At 43.8% G+C, this 22,918-nt stretch overlaps 1 long non-coding RNA gene across 1 annotated transcript; it reads left to right on the top strand.

The window, feature by feature from the left end:
* Positions 1–831: 831 nt before the first annotated feature.
* Positions 832–21,356, top strand: LOC120527150. Its single transcript, XR_005633283.1, has 2 exons — positions 832–1,446; positions 21,034–21,356. It is a non-coding gene; the product is annotated as an uncharacterized LOC120527150 (long non-coding RNA).
* The last annotated feature ends 1,562 nt before the right edge of the window (positions 21,357–22,918 follow it).

Raw genomic sequence — 22,918 nt, forward strand, 5'->3', positions numbered from 1 at the left:
TCTGTTGTCAGTCATTAGCACTAAAACATAAGTAACATGAGAGTTATAATTTGTTACTAAACACCCCGCACTTGCCTGATCGGCATCCTCTCCGCGGCCTCCATGTCCCTCTCGATGATGGAGCACCTATTCTGTTTCTCTTCTTAGCAGCCCGTGTCCATTCAGCGTCCTCTCGGACTCCCCTCGCGCAAGCGCATACAGCCAGCGGCGCGCACTCCTGTACTCACCGCCTCCGCCGTACCTCTCCGTACTCAAATGTGGGCCGGCTGCCGCTAGGCAGCTCACTTTCTTGACGCCATGCCGTCCCAGGCGCTTCCAGCAGCGGCGGCGCCGCTGCACTCGTCCCATCAGGGAATAACCTGTCAAGTTGTTTTGCCTGCCCTGATGGAGGATCGCATGCCCTTGACCCGTGGCCCCCAAAGCAACCCGAGGTAGAGGGTCTTTTCATCTGATTGGCTAATCCTCCTCCACCTATTCTGTTTCTGTCTCATTTGTGGAATGGCTGCCCTGATGGTCTCGCCAGGACTCTGAACACTTTTGAGGTATCCAAATCATATTATGGGATATCATCTATTGTTAAATTCTGCTCTGTACTTGTAATATTTCTATTGTACTATTATATTGTATTGAGGATTACTTGTGTTCTGTTCTGCATATTGTATTGTGTTGACCCCCTTCTTTTTGACACCCACTGCACGCCCAATTTACCTGGACAGGGGTCTCTCTTTGAACTGCCTGTCCCAAGGTTTCTTCCATTTTTTTTCCCTACTAGTTTTTCTTTGGGAGTTTTTCCTTGTCTTCTTAGAGAGTCAAGGCTGCAGGGCTGTCAAGAGGCAGGGCCTGTTTAAGCCCATTGCAGCACTTCTTGTGTGATTAATAAATTGTATTGTATTGTATCCGTACCCTCACTTATGGTTGTGAGCTTTGGGTAATGGAAGGATGAGATCACAGGCATGAGTGGCTGAAATGAGCTTCCTCTACAGTGCAGATGGGCTCTCTTTGAGAGATGCGGTGAGAAGGTAATTCAGACTGTTCATCATTACTTTAATGTCCAATATGCAAATCCAAAAGAGTCCTACTTTGTTGAATGTTTGTCCTTGAGCTTTATTAATCGCCATTGCAAAGGTTGGCCAAATGGGAAACTGCCTTCTTTTAATTTTAAAAAGGAACTGTTTGGTCCTCAGTAGGCAGACCCATGCAAGGAAAATAAATATCTTCTCACCAATGAAACTTCCGTGATGACCTCAACTTCAGTTAGGTTTTAATGGAGATCTGTTACCATACATCTGGTGCCACTGACTAATCCTTCATTGCTGTTAAGGTTTCTAAGAAGTGTGACAGCTGGTCTTTTTTTAATTGTAAGCTTGTAAGTTGGCAGTCCTGAAGGTGCCAAATAGATAATGAATTCAATGGGGTTCTTAATGGAGATGACGGTTTCAGTGCCAGGTAAGTATATTTAAAAAAACAAAACTGTTATATCTAACAATGAGAGCTACCTTGAAGTATAAACTCTAAAGTATATTGTACAGTATAGTATAACTACTCTTAAAATATACCATAATAGCTTTCTACAATGTATTATACAGTATGTTATTCCTAGTATTTTAAAATATATAAAGAAATATGGAAAATATCTTTTTTCATGCCTTCTTTTTGTGAATTTCCCCTTGGGATTAATAAAGTATCTATCTATCTATTATACAGTGTCTTTCATATCTATCTATCTATATCTATCTATTATATAGTGCCTTTTATATCTATCTATCTATCTATCTATCTATCTATCTATCTATCTATCTATCTGCCTTTCATATATCTATCTATCTATCTATCTATCATATAGTGCCTTTTATATCTATCTATCTATCTATCTAGCTATTATATAGTGCCTTTTATATCTACACTGTGTGCACAATTATTAGGCAAGTTGTATTTTTGAGGATTAATTTTAATATGGAACAAACACAGTGCTATCAGTCAATCCAAAATGTTAATAAACCTGAAACCTGAATGTTTCACAACGGAAATGTGAGTGTGAACATCATCAGGGGAATACATATGTGCGCACAATTATTAGGCAACTATTAGTGTGCAGATTTATTATGCAACTAAAGGAAAATGAAAATTTTCCCATCTCACTTGTTTATTTTCATCTGTTATAGTGAGAATAATAAACAAACACCTCAAAATTTACAAATAAACATTTAAAAAAAAATCAATCAATCAATCAATGACCAATATAGCCACCCTTCTTTCCAATAACAGTCATAAGCCTTTCCATTCATGGAGTCTGTCAGTTTCTTGATCTGTTGACGATCAGCTTTTTGTGGAGCAGTGACTACAGCCTCCCAGACACTCTTCAGAGAGGTGGATTGTTTTTCTCCCCCGTAAATCTAGCGTTTAAGAAGTGCCCACAAGTTCTCGATAGGGTTTAGGTCAGATGAGGAAGGGGGGCCATGTCATTATTCCTTCATCTTTAAGGCTGGCTGGCCACGCAGTGGAGAACTTCGATGCAAGTGATGGAGCATTGGCCTGCATAAAAATCATGGTCTTCTTCCTGTATCACTGTTTGAAGAAAGTGTCTTCGAAAAACTGGCAGTAGGTTTGGGAGTTGATTTTGAGCTCATCTTCAATGCAAAAGGTCCAACTAGCTCATCTTTAAAAATACCAGCTCATACCAGTACCCCACCTCCACGTTGGAGTGGAGCTCTGTGCCCATTACTGATCCACAGGTCCATCCATCTGGTCCATCAAGAGTCACTCTCATCTCATCGGTCCATAAAACCTTTGAAAAAAATCTGTCTTCAGATATTTCTTGGCCCAGTTTTGACGTTTCAACTTATGTTTCTTGTTCAGTGGTGGTTGGGTTTCAGCCCTCCTTACCTTGGCCATGTCTTTGAGCACTGAACACCTTGTACTTCTGGGCACTCCAGGTAGGTTGCAGCTCTGGAATATGAAAGTACTGGAGGATAATGGGTTCCTGGTAGCTTCACGTTTGATTCTTCTCAAATCTTTGGCAGCTAATTTGCGTCTTTTGTTCTCAACACGTTTCTTGCGACCCTGTTGACTATTTGCAACAAAATGTTTGATGGTTCTGTGATCACACACCAATATCTTAGCAATTCCAAAAGTGCTGCATCCCTCTGAAAGACTTTGTACAATTTTGGACTTTTCAGAGTCAGTTAAATCTCTTTTTTGGCCCATTTTGCCTGAGGAAAACCAGCTGCCTAATAATTCTGCACACCTTGATATAGGGTGTTGATCTCCTTAGGCCACACCCTCCCTCATTACACAAATACACATCACCTGACGTGCTTAAATCCAATAAGCATTCAAGTTAATACAGCTTGGAGTTGGAATATACAAATTAAAAATGATGATATGGTCAAAATACTCACTTGCCTAATAATTGTGCACACAGTGTATCTATCTATCTATCTATCTATCTATTATACTAGCCAACCCGCGGCGTAGTATACGCCACATAATTATTTATTGATGGGTGAACACTTCCTAAAAGACACAGTTGTCCAAATGGGGTGGGTTGGAGGATATGACTGAGTGAATGAAAAGATGAAACTCTGGAGAGAGCAACATACAGGTGCTGGTCATAAAATTAGAATATCATGACAAAGTTGATTTATTTCAGTAATTCCATTCAAAAAGTGAAACTTGTATATTAGATTAATTCATTACACACAGACTGATGTATTTCAAATGTTTATTTCTTTTAATTTTGATGATTATAACTGACAACTAATGAAAGTCCCAAATTCAGTATCTCAGAAAATTCGAATATTGTGAAAAGGATCAACATTGAAGACACCTGGTGCCACACTCTAATCAGCTAATGAACTCAAAACACCTGCAAAAGCCTTTAAATGGTCTCTCAGTCGAGTTCTGCAGGCTACACAATCATGGGGAAGACTGCTGACTTGACAGTTGTCCAAAAGACGACCATTGACACCTTGCACAAGGAGGGCAAGACACAAAAGGTCATTGCTAAAGAGGCTGGCTGTTCACAGAGCTCTGTGTCCAAGCACATTAATAGAGAGGCGAAGGGAAGGACAAGATGTGGTAGATAAAAGTGTACAAGCAATAGGGATAACCGCTTATACCCTGCGGAGGATTGTGTAACAAAACTGTGTGGGAGATTCACAAAGAGTGGACTGCAGCTGGAGTCAGTGCTTCAAGAACCACCACGCACAGACGTATGCAAGACATGGGCTTCAGCTGTCGCATTCCTTGTGTCAAGCCACTCTTGAACAAGAGACAGCGTCAGAAGCGTCTCGCCTGGGCTAAAGACAAAAAGGACTGGACTGCTGCTGAGTGGTCCAAAGTTATGTTCTCTGATGAAAGTAAATTTTGCATTTCCTTTGGAAATCAAGGTCCCAGAGTCTGGAGGAAGAGAGGAGAGGCACAGAATCCACATTGCTTGAGGTCCAGTGTAAAGTTTCCACAGTCAGTGATGGTTTGGGGTGCCATGTCATCTGCTGGTGTTGGTCCATTGTGTTTTCTGAGGTCCAAGGTCAACACAGCCGTCTACCAGGAAGTTTTAGAGCACTTCATGCTTCCTGCTGCTGACGAACTTTATGGAGATGCAGATTTCATTTTCCAACAGGACCTGGCACCTGCACACAGTGCCAAAGCTACCAGTACCTGGTATAAAGACCATGGTATCCCTGTTCTTGATTGGCCAGCAAACTCGCCTGACCTTAAAAATATATGGGGTATTGTGAAGAGGAAGATGCAATACGCCAGACCCAACAATTCAGAAGAGCTGAAGGCCACAATCAGAGCAACATGGGCTCTCATAACACCTGAGCAGTGCCACAGACTGATCGACTCCATGCCACGCCGCATTGCTGCAGTAATCCAGGCCAAAGGAGCCCCAACTAAATATTGAGTGCTGTACATGCTCATACTTTTCATGTTCATACCTTTCAGTTGGCCAACATTTCTAAAAATCCTTTTTGCATTGGTCTTAATTGATATTCTAATTTTCGAGATACTGAATTTGGGACTTTCATTAGTTGTCAGTTATAATCATCAAAATTAAAAGAAATAAAGATTGAAATACATCAGTCTGTGTGTAATGAATGAATCTAATATACAAGTTTCACTTTTTGAATGGAATTACTGAAATAAATCAACTTTGTCATGATATTCTAATTTTATGACCAGCACCTGTACAATTGTCCAGGACTGAAAACTGGTTTTGGCAGATACAGGCATATCTTTTTGAAAGTTTGGCCCTGTGCCTTATTAATTATCATTGCAAAGGCCAATTTCACAGGAAATTGTCTGCGTGTAAAAGTAAAAGGCAAATTTGAATCTGATGGGGTCAGGGAAATCCGGGGAATAAGGACAGTTTGTGAAGTAGCAGCTGCGATAGTTTTACACTCCAGTACATTGTGGTGAATGCTGGTAACTGAAAGTCTAGTGCTATTACAGAGACCTTTTGCTGGCATGAGGTTTCTGAGAAGCATGATGACTGAACCAATTTTAATTTTGAGTTTATGCAGAGGCATGCCAATGGGAGTAAGCAACACTGGTGAAAGTTACTTGCCGGTAGGGATAAGTCCTCAAAAGCGAGGGTGGACGCGGGAGGAGGGTTAGAGTGGGTGGGCGGGGCTCTGTCATGCGTACCCCATGGTCGGGCAACTTGGTTGATTATATATATATATATATATATAATGAAAAGCAGCCAGAACCGAAAAGAACAATGAAAAGTCAACGTGGCTCAGAGGTGCATGTGGACTGTAGCAGAGACGAAAGCGACTGAGGCCGTGTTTGGTGAGGTGTTGCATGCGGGCACATGAGCAGGCAGTGTGCATGCCTCGAGAGCGAGGGTGGACGTGGGAGGAGGGTTAGACTTGGTGGGGCGGGGCTCTATTGTGCGTATCCCATCGTCTTAGAGTTGGCGGGCGGGGCTCTGTGAGTTGGTGGGCATGGCTCTGCCGTGTTTATCCCATGACATGGGAGGAGGGTTAGATTTGGCGGGCGGGCCTCTGTCGTGTGTATCCTATGGTCTTTGAGTTGGTGGGCGGGGCTCTGCTGTGCGTATCCCATGGTCGGGCGATATCATTCTCGTTTTTTTTATTTTGAATAAATTTGCAAAAACCTCAAGTAAACTTTTTTCACGTTGTTATTATGGGGTGTTGTGTGTAGAATTCTGAGGAAAAAATGAATTTAATCCATTTTGGAATAAGGCTGTAACATAACAAAATGTGGAAAAAGTGATGCGCTGTGAATACTTTCCGGATGCACTGTATGTTAGGTAGAATACCTGGAGGGGCTGGGTGGTCTCGTGGCCTAAGAACCCCAGCATATGTTATTTTTTCTCCAGCCTTCAGGAGTTTTTTTTGTTTTTTCTGTCCTCCCTGGCCATTGGACCTTACTTTTATTCCATGTTAATTAGTGTTCTGTTATTTTAATTCTTATTTATTTTGTCTTTTTTTCTCTTTCTTCATCATGTAAAGCACTTTGAGCTCCATCGTTTGTATGAAAATGTGCTATAGAAAGAAATGTTGTTGTTGTTGTTGTTTAGTCGTAGGTGCGGGTTCTGTGTGCATGAGAGCTGACAACCAATGAATGCCCACAAGGAAGTACAATGCATGTGTGGTAGTGCTTTGAGTAGTGAGAAAAGCACTATATAAATGTAAAGAATTATTATTATTATGATTATTATGTATAGAAGGCAGCAATGAGGAATATGGAACATGGGTGATTTGGACCTCACAACCAGAGAAGAAGCTTGTCTGTCTGATATCTCGTGTTTTATGTACCACAACAGAATGGGTTAAAAGACAAAAAGGGCAGAGATTGTGGCTGAACCTGCCGTACCCGTTAACCCTTCGTACACCACCGGCCCCTTTAGGTAGCCTGCCAGCGGCTGTCAAAAAAGGGGGAAGCAAGACTGTGCTGGAAAGTCCTCACGCAGTTGCATAATTTTAGATGTCCACTAATTTCCAGTCATGTAAGCTGTCATGCGCTGACCACGAGATCAGCAAATGCAGTCAGCCCGTCTGGCACACCCTATGACTAGACGTCGCACCATCAGTTTAACTCTTTGAGGGCTAAATATTTTTTCCAAAAAGCAATGGTTTCACTCAGAAGTCAACATTAAACGTCTGTTGCTGCATACTGTGGCTGTCAGTTTGCCAAGAATGTGCGGCTTGCTTGCTGCCAGGTTGTCTTTGCGTGGCTGGGACGTGGTTCGCTGTGCATTACAATCTGGTTTCTACCTCTTATCATTGTTAAGTGGCAGTCCTCCCTTGCGGACATTGTCAGTACCACGACTAGCTGGGGACCGATCAGCTGAAGCTGGAACCTCACATTCATCTTCGATCGCTTGTATCAAAAACTTGAGTCTGACAAGTCACAGTCCAGTTCAGAGATAATAGGCAACAATGTCGTCCACGGAGTTTTTTGCTTTACACATTTGCTTTGATCTCTCGCCAGATGTCGGCGCTATTTTTGCCATTGTGTGCGCCCTGCTACTCACGAGAGTGCAAGGAATCTCGGTCAAACCAATGAACTTTCCTTCTAGCAATGAGAGTCCAACAAAAATGTAACGGTGGGCAGTGGCGGTTTTTGATATGGGCGACATGGGCCGCTGCCCAGGGTGGCATCGTGGTGGGGGCGGCATCGGCAAAAAAAAATTTTTTTGTTTTTTTGCACATGCCCATGCTGCCCCGACATCATGCCAGCGCATTTTTGGGATTGCATGGGCAACAATCGGTTTTCTATTGCCCATTTGCGGGGAGTAAGGGCGCCCTCCATTTGTGAGGTGTGCTTGCTGCTTGCCGCACGGGGGTTGGGGGGGGGGGGGATTCTCTGGCTGGCTGGCGCGGCATCTAATAACCAGCTCGCAAAATAAAACAAAATAAAGACAAACAAACAAATACAAAAGCACCAGACCTTATGATATAGACTTATAATTTGCACCGATTTGTTTGAGCGCGAGGGCCCTCGGTGCGCCTGCTGCTGCTGTGCTGAAGTCTCACACACAACCTGTCGAAAGGGGTGGGGGGCGGGGTGCTTCCAAATAAAGCACATTTCATGTATAATACAGTGGAACCTCGGTTCACGAACGTCTCAGACCACGTACAAATCGGTTTACGACCAAAAAGTTCGCCAAACTTTTGCATCTGTTCACGACCACACACTCGATATACGAACAAGCTAGTTTCCCTTTCGGTTTGTGCGTGCCGATGATTTCCGCACGTGTTCAGGCACTCCCTGTGCAGCGAGAATGAGAGAGAGAGCGAGAGAGAGAGAGAGAGAGAGAGAGAGAGAGACACACACACAGAGAGACGAGAGAGAGAGAGAGACACACACACAGAGACACACACAAGAGAGCGAGGAGAGAGAGAGACACACACACAGAGAGCGAGAGAGAGAGAGAGAGACACACACACACGAGAGAGCGAGCGAGAGAGAGACACACACACACAAGAGAGAGAGAGAGACGAGAGAGAGACACACACACAAAGAGAGAGAGACACACACAAGAGAGCGAGCGAGAGAGAGAGACACACACACACAGGGTGAGAGAGAGAGACACACACACGAGAGAGCAAGCGAGAGAGAGAGACACACACACACAAGAGAGAGAGAGACACACACAAGAGAGAGCAAGAGAGAGAGAGAGACACACACACGAGAGAGCAAGCGAGAGAGAGAGAGACACACACACAAGAGAGAGAGAGACACACACACAAGAGAGAGAGAGACACACACACAAGAGAGTGAGCGAGAGAGAGAGACACACACACACAAGAGAGAGAGAGACACACACACAGGCGCACAAAACACATATTTTGTTTAAAAACTAAAACAAAATATATTTACATACAGTTCATATAGTTTGGAACGAATTAATTGTATTTATATACAGTCCTATGGGTGAAATTACTTTGGTTCACGACCAAATCGGGTTACAACCAGAGTTTTGAAATGAATTATGGTCGTGAACCGAGGTTCCACTGTATTATCAATCCAAGCCCATTATACCACAAATTAATTTTTCCTGGGTTGTACGAAATCGCAGAAATCGTTAGATGGGCGCTCCTTGCGTAAGCAGCATAGAGCACAGTACAGCAAACAGGAAGAATAAATCCTCCTGTGTGAAGCTGACGCCCGCTCTATTCTTTATCACAGGTTAGTAGATTCACCATAATTTGAGTGCACATTACAGGCTTTAAAACGGTAAAATATCGTGAATGAGATTTTGAACATGTTGATAAAATGATCTGAGTTAGTAAGAGTTTTTTTGTATGGATATATATGTTTGCGTGATAACTTACTAATGCAAGTGACTCGCGTAGTGGAGAGTGATAGGCGGGGAAAGTTAATCCGATTTAATAAACTGACTGCAGCTCTGAGAGAAAAGGTTTATGTAGTTGTTGGTGACCTGGTGATGGTACTAAAGGGAAAATTCTTTACACTAGAACAAAATATTTTGGTGCTGTTTAAATGTAAAATTTGATTTTGTCTCTGTTAGATATTACATTTCCAATAGTTTGTTTTATTGCACTGATTTTGTTCAGCGCCAGAGGGGGTGTTCGCCCAGGGCACCAAACAGGCTAGGGCCGCCCCTGACGGTGGGTTTTGTCACAGTTTACAGTTGATTACCATCGTCAACTCCTCCTTTTGGTAAAAGTCAACGTCAGCCCTGAAAGAGTTAAGGGACAGTAAAGTTGCCGTGCCATGCTGTGACGCAGTTAGGTGTCATGAAGTGTTGAACTTAATGAGGTTTTGGGGGTGACACATTGGCTCTTCTCGGCCTCCTCCAGCGAAGGGAAGGAGTTGTTGAGCCTTTTTAACAAGGAATTGTCGGTGATCTGGGTGATTAAGAAGTTAAACGACTTACTTGTTCCACAGCAATGCCGTTAAAATCCAAAGGCCCTGTATCTGCTGTAGCAGCTGCTGCTGAACCTTTGCACAGACTTACAAAACGTCTCGCCCCTCCAATTCTCGGCACAGAATGTGTCTCAGTATTTCATGTAAATGTAAGCATTGCTTCAGGTTGGTCTCAACAGGCCCCTCCAGAACAGCACCTGGAGCTTGCAGCTCTCAGCCCCTCCACATGGACAGATCTTTGATCAGGAGCCACCAGGGACCTGTAAAATCATTCGCAGTTGCAGATTGTTCCAGAGGAGGTTAAATAAATCCACATTTCCCACAGGCTGAGATAAAGAATTTCTTTGATTCACGTTTCCGTTTGAGTCCAATGAAAGCATTCCTACTTCACAGTCATATGAATACATTTTTTCCCGTTGCAATCCGTGAAAAATAATCAAAATCCAATCGAAGCCATACCGCAGAGGAGTGAGAATTTAAACGATTAACAAAGCAATTAAACATCTGTTAAAGAAATTGACAAGAACGTGCAATGGGTTACTATGGTGTCTGTTGTCCATCCATACTGTACATCTGTTTTCATATCAATTTATTCCTCTTCCAACTCTCAGAATATGGATTAGGAATCAAAGAACTAACAATCCCTGGACAAGATCCGATTCCTTCACAGGCACAAACATTCACGCCAGCGCGATTTGAAGATGCCAGCCTACAGTGGTGGCCAAAAGTTCTGAGAATGACCCAAGTGTTGGTTTTCAGAAAGTTTGCTGCTTCAGTGGTTTTAGATCTTCTTGTCAGATGTTTCTGTGGTGTGCTGAAGTCGAATTACAAGCAGTTCAGAAGTTTCAAAGGCTTTTATTGACAATGACGTGAACTTTATGCAGAGTCCATATCTGCAGTGTTGGCCCTTCTTTCTTTTTCAAGACCTCTGCAATGTGCCCTGGCAGGCTGGCAATCAACTTCTGGGCCAAAACCTGACTGATGGCAGCCCATTCTTGGAGAATCAATGCTTGGACTTTGTCAGAATTGGTGAGTTTTTGTTTGTCCACCCGCCTCTTCATGATTGACCACAAGTTCTCAATTGGGAGTTTCCTGGCCATGGACCCCAAATTTCAATGTTTTGTTCTCCGAGCCGCTTAGTTGTCACTTTTGTCTTATGGCCCGGTGCTCCATCATGCATTGCTGATCACCAAACTGTTCTGGGATGGTTGGGAGAAGTTGCCCTCAGAGGATGTTTTGGTCCCATTCTTTACTCATGGCTGTGTGAGTGAGCCCTGCACTGCCTTGGCTGACATGAGTGGTCTCAGGATGCTTTACTGTTGGCCTGACACAGGACTGATGGTAGCGCCGCTCACCTTTTCTTTTTTCCAGATGCCCCCAAACAATCAGAAAGGGGATTCATCAGAGAAAATGACTTGACCTCAGCAGTCCTCAGCAGTCCAATCCCTGTCTCTCAGTCTGTCCCTGATGTTTTTCTTGGCTTCTTTGCTGCCCTTCTTGACACCCACCAGGCCATCCTCCAAAAGTCTTCGCCTCAATCCCACCTGCCTGCTATTCCTGAGCAAGCTGTGCACTGGTGGTGCCCACCGATACCCAAGTCATAAATAAAGAATGGGACCAAAACATCCTCCGAGAGCAACTTCTCCCAACCATCCAAGAACAGTTTGGTGACCAGCAATGCATGACGGAGCACCAGGCCACAAGGCAAAAGTGATAGCTAAGTGGCTCGGGGAACTAAACATTGAAATTTTGGGGTCCATGGCCAGGAAACTTCCCATTGAGAACTTGTGGTCAATCCTGTAGAGGTGGGCGGACAAGCAAAAGCCCACCAATCCTAATTATGCAAGAATGGGCTGCCATCAGACAGCATTAGGCCCAGAAGTTGATTGCCAGCATGCCATGGGTGAATTGCAGAGGTCTTGAAAAAGAAACTGCAGAACACTGCAGATATGGACTCTGTGAATAAACTTCATGTCATTGTCAAGAAAAACCTTTGGAACTTCTGAAATGTTTGTATTCTACTTCAAGGTACCATAGAAACATCTGACAAAAAGAGCTTAAAACACCAAAGCAGCAGACTCTGAAGACCAGCACTTTTGTCCACGGCTGTAACTAACTGCATGGTGAGTAGAACGTTCAAGCTCCTCACGTGAATCAAAGCTGAGACCAGCCCTATCTGACGTGCCACTATGTCAGCCATTCCATTGTCCAGCTGTCCATTTTCTGTGCCCAGTTAATCCACTTCAGGGTTGAGGGAGCCTACCCGGGCATCACTGTGTCCAAAGCAGGAGTCACTCCTGGATGAGGTGCCAGTCAGTGCTGGGTCTTGTTCTCATACTTCACATCCAGCCAGTTTTAAGGTCTCCAGTCAACATAGTGGACTTGTCTTTGAGATGTGGCAGAAAAGCTGGAGTCACTGGGTAAGGAAATACACGCAGACGCAGAGAGAAAATCCGCGAGGCAACTATCATGTCGTCGGACCGGTTCCTCTTATACTCCGATTTAAAGAGCCTATAAAAATGGTGAGTTCACACCTTTTATTGTCATACGACACTGAATCCCGGTGGATTTAATTTGTCGCTTTTGACAGAACAACAACAACAGAAAAAGACTCTTTCATGACAAAGTGAAAACAGATCTCTGCAAAGTCCTCTAAATGATTTACAAATATAAAGCACAAAAGTATTCACCCCCTTCAAGTCCGTATTTAGTAGATGCGCCATTGCCAGCCACAGCAGCCTTAAGTCTCTCTGTCTGCTTTTCACGTCTTGACTAGTGTTGGTGTTAAAATGTTCACTTCAGTATTAACGCCAGCTTTCGAACCTCAGTACCAAACCAAATAACGCATAACTCCCACCACTCCCCCCGTCTCACAGCTTCTACATTCCCCCAGCCCGCCAACACACGTGCCACCCTGCTTATGGCACATTCTGCATGCAGGTCATAAAGACTCTTCTCTCTCTCTTCTCCCTTTGGAGTCTCCAGTGCGTTTTTATGAATATGATTATATGTTACCCTTCAAAGACTGGAGTGATGGGTGAAGACGACACAGAGCCTTTCGTGGTGGTCCCACATAGCTCCCTGTGAAGTCAGTTACTAACATGCCGGTACCGTACCATTTTAAAAATTGGGCTCTTTGGTACTTTTTCAGTTAGGCCACACAACCCTAATCTGGACAGGTTTTCCCCTTTTCTCCTTTGTGCCACAAATTCCTCAGTTGGATTGGGATGTGGACTCACCTTATTGTTCTGAAGCCATTCCTGTGTAACTTTCGCTTTATGTTTGGGGGGCCATCGTGCTGCTGGAAAAGAAAATTTCACCCAAGGTGCGGGTTCTTCTCCAGCATTTCCCCGTATTTTGGTGCATTCATTTTACCCTCACAAGCCTTCCAGTGCCTGCTGCAGAAAGGCCTCCCCACAGCCGTGGTGCTTCACGGTGGAGCTGGTGTGCTTCACAAGTCTGTAAACTTAAACACCTAGAAAATTGTTTTAATTGTGAATAGTTATTTTTTTTAGCATTCATGAACACAATGTAAAAATATAAACAGATTTGTCTCCATCGCATCAAAATTCAGTACAAAATTGAAAAGAAATTAAAATGTAGCAAATTACACAATTTATTCACGTGTGCAATATGGCTTTACATCAATTTAACATGAAACTATTTAGTCAATCTAATTACATATGTGTTGTAGACACTAGGGGGTGCCCTAGAGCCCCAAACATCAGACCCCACTCAATTTGAAGATTAAATAAAATACATATTAGAGGGTTTAAGAGCAGGTTGAGGAGACCCTGGAGAGGTGGAGATATGAGAGGAGAGGAATGAAGGTCAGTAGGACCACCAAGACAGAATACATGTGTGTGAATGAGAGGAAGGTCAGTGGAATGGTGAGGATGAGGGGAGTAGAGTTGGAGAAGGTGGATGAGTTTAAATACTTGAGATCAACAGTACTGAGTAATGGGGATTGTGGAAGAGACATGAAAAAGAGAGTGCAGGCAGGGTGGAGAAGAGTGTCAGGAGTGACTTGTGACAGACGGGTATCAGCAAGAGTGAAAGGGAAGGTCTACAGGACGGTAGTGAGACCAGCTATGTTATATGGGCTGGAGACGGTGGCACAGGAGACAGAGCTGGAGGTGGCAAAGTTAAAGATGCTAAGATTTGCATTGGGTGTGACGAGGATGGAAAGGATTAGAAATGAGGACATTAGAGGGTCAGCTCAGGCTGGACGTTTGGGAGACAAAGTCAGAGAGGCGAGATTGTGTTGGTTTGGACATGTGCAGAGGAGAGATGCTGGGTATATTGGGAGAAGGATGTTAAGGATGGAGCTGCCAGGGAAGAGGAAAAGAGGAAGGTCTAAGGAAAGGTTTATGAATGTGGTGAGAGAGGACATGCAGGTGATGGGTGTGACAGAGCAAGATGGAGAGGACAGGAAGATATGGAAGAAGATGATCCGCTGTGGCAACCTCTAACGGGAGCAGCCGAAAAAAGAAGAAGAGGGTTTAAGGCAGTCCAGCGCCGTATGACAGACAAATAAATTGAGTTATCCGCAGATTTGGCATTTGTGGTTTTGACCAACTAATGTTCAAAATTATAAAAAAAAAAACAATCTAGAATGTTCTTGAGGAAGAACATTTGGCATTCCTGTAGGTGGTGCTACCCACACGAGAAACAGCATGGCCAGGTGGACCCTGCTGAGTCACGGCGTACCCAAGCCCAGCCAGCCCCCCGTCCCTCTGTATCAGCCCTTGGGTTCAATTTGTGTGCGCAGTTGTCTTTTGCTTACATATAATGTTCTTGCACATCCACAGAGGGTCCTTGATCCATATACCCTTGGATAAGGCAGGAAAACCTGCACTTATGTGATCAATTATTTTGTGTTTTTTATTTATTAATTTAGATCAGTTTGCTGAGGTCTCTTTTCACAATCCTTTACTGTTATTGATGTCATGGATAGACTGGCGTCCCAGCCAAGATCGATTCCCTTCCCTTATCTGGTAGGGGCGCCAGCCTAACAAATAATATAGAAGGTAGGCGAAACAGGACTGGCATCCCAGCAGCAGTGGATGGGCGTTGGGCTGTCAATATACAGGAAGGACAAAATGGATGCAGCTCCGCGACTGGGATGTGCGATGGTCCCATTCCCGGTTCTTAGGCCGCATTATATGGGAGAGTGGGGGATTGCCTCCCATACACTGGGTGGCAGCATCCCTTATGGAGAACCCTGGTGTCGATTCCCACAAGACAGCAAGGGAGTTGTAGCCCATAAAACTGCCCTGTTGGATTCAGTAGGGGGCCACCAGGGGGAGCTGTCGGGAAGCGAAGGGCTCAGATTCTTACAGCTTACTGCTGTGTTGGGTTTAAAAGGAAGCCCTCCACTTCACCCGTTGAGTCAGAGTCACTCGCCAACGAGGAATGGAGGAGAGAATGTCAGAGAAAGAGAAAAGAAGAGAAGACCATTCAAGGAGCCCTCTTCAATAAAGAATACTTGCTGTGAACCCGGGGGCTTAGTGGCACCCCCTAGTGGTCACATTGTATAACAATTAAATATGACAACTTCAAAGGGCTGCGGTGGGCTGGTGCCCTGCCCGGGGTTTGTTTCCTGCCTTGCGCCCTGTGTTGGCTGGGATTGGCTCCAGCAGACCCCCGTGACCCTGTAGTTAGGATATAGCGGGTCGGATGATGGATGGATGGAACTTCCAAGGGGGTGAATACATTTTATAGGCACTGTCTATACCCAAAACTCAGTTAAGTCATGAGAGGGCGCAGTTTGACTTCAAAGGGTAGATTTTAAATCGGGAGCTTGGCAGCGCACATAAACAACTTCCAAACCTCAGTGAGAACTTTGACACCATCTTGGCTTCAATAGCTTAAGGCTCAGACAGCTTTTTGAACTAAGAGGCGATAAGGTGAACAAAAAGTGTAAGTCCTATCCCTCGTTGCAAAATGAAGCAGTTAGGTTTGATCACTTCATCACTCCCAGGCAATTCAGCCGTGCTTTCTGCCAAACACGGACACCTCGTGTGGTTGGCGCCTACTGACATCTGTGCAACAGCCAAATTCTGCTTCTGCAATGGAAAACTTGGAACAACCGGCCTGTGGCGTTCGTTCACCAGTCCGAGTCATTCATACATCCAACCAGATTGTGGGTCTACTAAACCCGAATTTTAGGAGCCTCTCTCAGTAGCAATGGAGGCAAGGCAGGATTGATTCCTGGACTGGGTGTAAGTTCCTCTCAGGGCGTACCTGAGCACATTGACGTCTTCTCGACAAGTGATGAGTGAAACAGGGACGTTCTTAAAACAGACAGCAGAAGTCATTTCACGACTGCAAAATGTGAAACTCACTAAATGTAGGGTCTTAGTGAGGGGGTTCACATTTTTTGGGGTAGGAAACAAAGAACGTTGCTCCCTAATGACTCGTCCATACGTCCATGTTGGTTTTTTTTTTCTCCATAGCTTTTGTAGGAGAATGAGGGGCTTTCTGTTTCTGCCCACCCACTAATGCCAAATTAATGGCGGAAAACGTGAGGCATTTCTGTTTCCACTCACCTGGGGATGCCAAATTCGTGTAGGAAAATGTGAGAGGGGTCAGCCCGACTCTGAGTTACACCTCAGTTATCAGATGAAGTACAGAGCTGACCAACGTGTTGTTATGAGCTGCAGTTCAGCCATTTACTCAAGAATACAAGTGGGAGAAGCAGACGGATTTCCGCATTCCTGTTAAATCTGCTGTCTTAATGGGCCTGGTGTACCACTATAAACCTAACAGAATGGGCAATGCCCACTTTGTCCTACACAGCTGCATACTGGCAAAGGCTCAACAAAGGCTCTCTTCCCTGAGGAGGCTAAAAAGCTTTGGGGTGGGGGAACCAAAACATGAATGAAGTTTTACCGCTGCACTATTGAAAGTGGGCGGCACGGTGGCGCAGTGGTAACGCTGCTGCCTCGCAGTTAGGAGACCTGGGTTCGCTTCTCAGGTTCTCCCCGTGTCTGCGTGGGTTTCCTCCCACAGTCCAAAGACATGCTGGTTGGGTGGATTGGCGATTCTAAATTGGCGCTTGGTGTGTGGGTGTGTTTGTGTGTGTCCTGCGGTGGGTTGGCACCCTGCCCAGCATTGGTTCCTGCCTTGTGCCCTATGTTGGCTGGGATTGGCTTCAGCAGACCCCCGTGACCCTGTGTTCGAATTCAGCGGGTTGGAAAATGGATGGATGGATGGACTATTGAAAGTATCCTGACCAGATGCATCTCAGTACGGTTTGGTAACCTCACTTGCCAGTATTGCAAACTCCTCTAAAGGGCTGTCTGTACAGCTTCCAAACTAAAGAAAGGCTGAACCTCCAATACTTCATACCATCTACTCAACCAGATGTCTGAGGAGAGCTGAATCCATCATCTCTGGTGACAGCCATCCAGTTCATCTCTGGTTTTCACTTTCTGGCCATCAGTTAAGCGCTACAGGAGCTTCACAACTCACTCGATCAGCTTCTACTCCCAAACCATAAGGTCACAGAACTCCCAGTATGCTGATCTTACCTACCCTGCACTGTATGCTCTACCCACCTGCTGGTTTAGGTCTAATTGTACTGTATACTGCGACTCATGTTTATCTAATGTATTTATTCACACGTCCCAGCAACTGTGGCACATGAATTTCACTATGCTCTCGCAGTGTACCTGACAATCTTCTTCTTCTTCTTTCGGCTGCTCCTGTAAGGTGTTGCCACAGCAGGTCATCTTCTTCCATATCTTTCTGTCCTCTGTAACACCCATCACCTGCATGTCCACTCTCACCACATCCATAAACCTTCTCTTAGGCTTTCCTCTTTTCCTCTTGCCTGGCAGCTCCATCCTTAGCATCCTTTTCTCAATATGCCCAGCATCTCTTCTCTGCACATGACCAAACCAACGCAATTTTAAGAAAAGGGTTAGAATGAAAACCTGCAGCCACTGTGGTCCTCCAGGACAGGAGTTGGGGACCCCTTGTCTACACTCTAGTGAACAGAGACGTTCCCTCACAGCAGAGGAGATGTTGTGCGTTATTTGGTGAGCAGCACGTGTTGCTCAACTTCTTGCAAATTAATGGCAGATTTTTTTTTTTTTTTTGGATTACCACATAATCAAATAAATTACCTTATAAATGTAAGTGTACACTTTGTTTTCTCGGCATAAAAAGTAAATACACAGGATAATGTTAAACAGGACCATAGGTCCTTCTTTGTCTTGGCAAAAGATATGATTTTAGTCATTTATGTTTCATTTATAAAATGCTGAAGTTTTCACTGAACCATCACTTGGCTAATACTTATGTCAATATTTCCTTTGTAACTTCACATTATGCTCAAGAAGTGAACAAGTCTGGTAAACAAGCAAAAACTTCAGCCATCTCCTTGGGTAAAAACAGCCCCTCTCATCAGGTGTGAAGTCGAGGATGATTTGTGAGGAATGTCAGCATCCAAACTGCTCCTTACCTTTCCTGGATGGATGACTTACTAATCAGGACATGGAGGCAGGCCTTGTGGTGACACAGTGGCTTCCGATGGTTAGAATGTTCAGCGTTATATAGCATTGGGAGTCTCACTCTTCTGTTGCCACCATCTCGTGGGGCCAGACGTCATTCTCAGATTGAGGATGTACGTACGCCTGGAGGCAACTCGTTAAAAAAGGGTTTCACCTTTAGATCTCGTCCCCAATTTCCTCCAGTCCATTCATTTTAAATACCCGGGGTTACAGTGTCCCATTGCTTCACATGTATTTGACAATTACATAAAATAACTATGAAAAGATGGAGAGGGAGACAAGAAAGGGAACAAAAGCCTTGGGAAGGAGAGAAAATAACAAGCTGACATAAATATAAGTTAGCATAAAGTATAAATTCAAGAGTTTAGCTTACTAAATCAATTGTATATATATATATATATATATATATATATATATATATATATATATATATATATATATATATACATGCAGGTTAGGTGGATTGGCGATTCTAAATTGTCCGTAGTGTGTGCTTGGTGTGTGTGTCCTGCGGTGGGTTGGCGCCCTGCCCGGGATTGGTTCCTGCCTTGCGCCCTGTGATGGCTGGGATTGGCTCCAGCAGACCCCCGTGACCCTGTGTTCGGATTCAACGGGTTGGAAAATGGATGGATGGATATATATATATATATATATATATTGTTCAAAAGAATTAAAGGAACACTTTTTAATCAGAGTATAGCATAAAGTCAATGAAACTTCTGGGATATTAATCTGGTCAGTTAAGTAGCAGAGGGGGTTGTTAATCAGTTTCAGCTGCTGTGGTGTTAATGAAATTAACAACAGATGCACTAGAGGGGCAACAATGAGATGACCCCCAAAACAGGAATGGTTTAACAGGTGGAGGCCACTGACATTTTCCCTCCTCATCTTTTCTGACTGTTTCTTCACTAGTTTTGCATTTGGCTACAGTCAGTGTCACTACTGGTAGCATGAGGCGATACCTGGACCCTACAGAGGTTGCACAGGAAATCCAACTTCTCCAGGATGGCACATCAATACGTGTCATTGCCAGAAGGTTTGCTGTGTCTCCCTGCACAGTCTCAAGGGCATGGAGGAGATTCTAGGAGACAAGCAGTTACTCTAGGAGAGCTGGAGAGGGCCATAGAAGGTCCATAACCCATCAGCAGGACCAGTATCTGCTCCTTTGGGCAAGGAGGAACAGGAGGAGCACTGCCAGAGCCCTACAAAATGACCTCCAGCAGGCCACTAGTGTGAATGTCTCTGACCAAACAACCAGAAAGACTTCATGAGGGTGACCCAAGGGCTCCATGTCCTCTAATGGGCCCTGAGCTCACTGCCCAGCAGCATGCAGCTCAATTGGCATTCGCCATAGAATACCAGAATTGGCAGATGCACCACTGGTGCCCTGTGCTTTTTACAGATGAGAGCAGGTTCACCCTGAGCACGTGACAGAAGTGAAAGGGTCTGGAGAAGCCGTGGAGAACATTATGCTGCCTGTAACATCGTTTAGCATGACTGGTTTGGTGGTGGGTCAGTAATGATCTTGGAGGCATATCCATGGAGCGACTCACAGACCTCTACAGGCTAGACAACAACATCTTGACTGCCATTAGGTATCAGGGTGAAATCCTTGGACCCATTGTCAGACCCTACGCTGGTGCAGTAGGTCCTGGATTCCTCCTAATGCACGACAATGCCCGGCCTCATGTGGCAAGAGTATGCAGGCAGTACCTGGAGGATGAAGGAATTGAAACAATTGAATGGCCTTCATGATCCCTGACTTAAACCCAATAGAACATCTGTGGGACATTATGTTTTGGTCCATTAGGCGCCGCCAGGTTGCTCCTCAGACTGTACAACAGCTCAGGGATGCCCTCATACAGATCTGGGAGGAAATGCCACAAGACACCATCCGTCGTCTCATTAGGAGCATGCCCCGACGTGGTCAAGCATGCATACAAGCTCGTGGGGCCACACAAGATACTGAAAAGCATTTTGAGTAGCAGAAATTAAGTTTTTGAAACAATGGACTAGCCTGCCACATCTTCATTTCACTCTGATTTTAGGGTGTCTACACAATTGAGCCCTCTGTAGGCAGAAAACTTTTATTTCCATTAAAAGACTTGGCATCCTTTTGTTCCTAAGACATTGCCCTGTCGTTATTTGTATAGATATCCAACTTCATATTGAGATCTGATGTATCTAACGTGTTTCTTTAAAGTGTTCCTTTAATTTTTGTGAGTAGTGTATATACAGTATATTTATATATATATATATATATATATATATATATATATATATATATATATATATATATATATATATATATGTATGTATATATATATCTATATATATATATATATATATATATAGCACTGTGGTGGGCTGGCGCCCTGCCTGGGGTTTGTTTCCTGCCTTGCTCCCTGTGTTGGCTGGGATTGGCTCCAGCAGACCCCGTGACCCTGTAGTTGGGATATAGTGGGTTGGATAATGGATGGATGAATGGATATATATATATATATATATATATGTGTGTGTGTGTGTGTGTGTTTTATCACACACGTGCGCTTAGGAGGCAGCCAACAAGCCCTAAAGTGAGTGATATTACACGAGACAAAGGATTAATTGTGTGTACTAATCCCTCTCCCTCTCTCTCTCTCTACAGAACCAAAGAAAAAAAAAAAATGCTAACATCCACTTAACTACAGAATAACATCGATGACATCACTAAGCCGCCGTGATGACATCACTAGCGGCTCCTAATAATGATGTCACTACCAGCTCTACCGTGATGATGCCACTTCCAAACCCCTAAAGGTGATGTCACTTCCAGCCCCTCTGTAATGACGTCACTTCCAGTTCCTGGGGATGATATCAATCTGGTTCCGCCCTGAAGACATCATTTCCGCCTGTCGACTGTGTTGTCACTTCCTGTATTAAATCATTTCCCACCACCATCTTTTTCTATAAAAACCTCATGTAAACAAATACAGTTTGTCAAATGCCTTGGTTTTTCGATCCATTTTTCCACTCTTTTCATTTGTCCAATGGACATTATATGGGGTAATTCCCCAACATTTCCAAAGTGTTTTTTTTCTTATTACAGTGTATATATATATATACAGTGGTACCTCGGTATAAATTTGTAATCCGTTCCAGATCCTTTGACTTATACCAAACAGGACGTATACCAAATGAATTTTTCCCATAAGAAATAAAGGGAAAATGATTAATCCGTTCCCATGAAAAAAAATCCTATTGTTATTGGCATATTATACATTGATGGGGTTGTATAAAATAATTTAAACCCTGGTTATAAATAAATACATAGATACAAAAGCAATTAGATGAAATAAATGAAAATTTAACCTCAATTTACTTATTAATAACATCTTTGTTTTTCACAATCGTAGATCTCGGCATACGGTATGCAGCAGCCAAGTCCCAGATACGCATGCCACCTTCATACTTTTCAACAATTAATTCAAATTTACACGAAAAAACACAAAATCACGTGAAAATTCACAGGGAGTTACAGTGCGGGTTGTTCACTGAATGCTAGCAACTGGTGTACTGACGCTCGTGGGCAGTCATGGCATTTTCTCGAGAGAGAGGCAAACAAGGGTAGCACACGAGTCGTATTCCAAACAAAGGTCGTATCAAGTTGGACTTATTCCAAAGTGTATGTATACCACTGTGTATGTATATATATACATATATGGGGGTGTGTGTGTGTGTTTATATATACAGTATATATAATATATTATAAAAAACAATCTTGAGATGAGACGAGATGATTGCCAAGAGTTTTTTTCAAGTCTCACCCTCCTCTCCACCATTTCTGGTTCACGGCCCACCACCACAGTCCTCTCACCTCTCATTCGTGTGAATGCTTTTGTCAGACTCACTTCCTGTGCTCTCAGCACTTAGAAATATTTATGTTTTCCTCACTTAAAGTTCCCAATAAAAGCAGATGTATTATGTCCACATCTTATTGAAGGGTTATCAACAGAAGAAATGAGTACATGAGCAATCCTAGCACTGAAAAACGATGAAGTCAAACGAATTAACTTGAAAATTGTCGATCGGTTACACAGCAATTTGGTTAAATGCATGTCAATAGACTCTGCTGAAACAGTGATGGTGCGGAAGATCAAAACATCAACTTACAATATCACGTAGAATATCTACAACCGTTAACACCATCTGGTATTCCACCGCACGAATTACTGTAGAAAGAAGGATGTATCGTAATGTTATTGGTAAGATTAGAGGTAAGATACACTCTGAAGCAGGCATGTGAGTGAAGAGGGACCAGGGACCTATCCCACCACCCCTTCCCCTCAGCCCGCGGTGTGTCTCTTGGATTTCTGCAAATAAATTGGTACCACAAGTGAACTATGATACACAGTGTCATATTCAGTCTCAACTGAAACCCTCCACCTGCGTCCTTGACCCGATACCAACCAGGTTTTTCAAAGAAATATCAGGCGTGCTAATTGATAATATACTTGACATAGTTAATTTGTCATTAGATACGGGGGTCTTTC

The sequence above is a fragment of the Polypterus senegalus genome, chromosome 4 (genome assembly GCF_016835505.1).
Source record: "Polypterus senegalus isolate Bchr_013 chromosome 4, ASM1683550v1, whole genome shotgun sequence".
Taxonomy (NCBI): domain Eukaryota; kingdom Metazoa; phylum Chordata; class Cladistia; order Polypteriformes; family Polypteridae; genus Polypterus; species Polypterus senegalus.